Here is a 2,022-nt window from a genome sequence, read left to right as displayed (position 1 = left end):
CACTGGATTGCATTCCAAACTGCTGCTGCAACCTTCATGTACCATTCTATGTTCAGGTCCTGTGCCTCAAAAACTAACAGTACCTCCTCAAATAAAGAAAATCCCCTTACCATTTCCTGCATCGTGAATCTCTTCGGTTCTTCAGTTACTTCTTCTTCCTCTTGTCTCTCTTCATCCTGTCTCTGGACCTTCAATTCCAACAGGTCTTCATTAGTAAGCTCCTCGTGTTGCACAGTAAGGAGTTCAGTGAAGTCGTCCTCTTGCAGATCTAGCTCCAGCTTCTTGCTAATGGTCACTGAAGACCTCTTTGGACTCCTCATCCACCTCCTCAAATCTACGAAAATCATGAACAAACTGCAGGCATCCTGGGCTGGAAATAAAGATGCTGTACTACTGTACTCTCTACAGTACTGTATAGTAAAGTACACAAAAGCACAACCACTTGTAGAGGATGCACACACATGATAATGTACGCCAAACACATGAACTAACTTACGTGACTGGACATTCAAACGCACGTTCACATCTTCAGAAGTTCATAACTTGAAGGTTCGTATGTAGGGAACTTACTGTATATATTTTACACTTAGAGCACATCTCAATTCAAATGCAAATTTCAATTAGAAATATTTATTCTGTATATATATATTTTATAAATTTTACAGTTGAAAAAGTATGTACCCAAGTTTTTTCAAGCATACTTAACATTTTCTTATAACCAAATTGAGCACTAGTTTTTAAATTTAAATTAATTAAAACTAAATGAAATTAAAAATTCAGTTCCTCAACTGCACTAGCCACATTTCAAGTATTCATTTCATGTGGCTATTGGATACTGTTTGGACCTCACAAGTCTAGCAGAACTAGCTAGGAATGTGTGTTTAAGTAGGTGGGGAGAGATATCCAAACATGTCTCAGGTCTCATGAGGTTTTGATGTTTAAGTTATGTTAAGCTTCACAGAACTGTGGGTTTATAGTTTTAATCAAACTTAGAAATTTCTCAGCCATTATTTCTACAAAGGGTTTTTTCTATCGTATTCCCTCCCCCCTACTCTCCCCACCCTGAAAAAAAAAATCCATCCAGCCCACCACCACAATTCCAGGACTCCAATTACATGCATGTTAGACAGTTTAATATGGTCTCACAGCTTACTCTTGTTCTATTTTTTTCCAGTCTTTTTTTTCTTTAGTATTTTATTTAGGATAATTTCTGTTGCTATGTCTTTAAGTTCACTAACCTTTTCTTCTGCAACATCTAATCTGATGTTACTCCCTCCCACTATATTCTGTATTTTCATTTCAGATAATGTATTTTTCATGTCTAGAATTTCAATTTGGGTCTTTTTTTCATATCTGCCATTTCTCTCTTCATTGTGATCATGCTTTTCTCTTCTTTCTCAAGCATAGGGAGTATATTTATTATAGTAATTTTAATGAACATATGAAATATATTTATAATAACTGTTTTAATAACCCTTGCCTTCAAATTCCATCATCTGTGTCATTTCTGAGTCTGTTCTTACTGTTTGATTTTTCTCTTGGTTATGGGTTGTATTTTCCTGCTTCTTTGCACTCCTGAAAATTTTTTATTGGATGCCAGACTTTGTGAATTTTATGCTGTTGGGTGCCAGTTTTATTTTAGTTGTTTTTTTGTTGGTACTTATTAGCTTTTATATTCCTTTAAGCATTTGGAGGTTTTGTTCTGGGATGCAGGTAGTTTACTTGGAATCATTTCATCATTTTGAAGCTTGCTTTTAAGCTTTTTAGGGTGAGCACAGAACAGCCTTTAGTCTAGGCATAATTTGACCTCACTAGTGAGACAATACCCTTCTAAGGACTCATTTGCTTTGTTTCCCTCTCATTTGTTTCCCTCTCAAGAATCATAGTCTAGTGCTGCCTGCTGTCAACTGTCTGGAAACTGTTGTCTCACACATTTTGTCCAATTTTCTAGTTATTTGATGGTAGAAGGTAAATCCAGTTCCTGTTATTCTATCAGGACCCAAAAGATGTAAAAACTTAATA

The sequence above is a fragment of the Tursiops truncatus genome, chromosome 17, assembly GCF_011762595.2.
Source record: "Tursiops truncatus isolate mTurTru1 chromosome 17, mTurTru1.mat.Y, whole genome shotgun sequence".
Lineage (NCBI taxonomy): Eukaryota > Metazoa > Chordata > Mammalia > Artiodactyla > Delphinidae > Tursiops > Tursiops truncatus.
The sequence above is the reverse complement of the archived record's forward strand: the minus strand, read 5'-3'. Positions refer to the sequence as shown.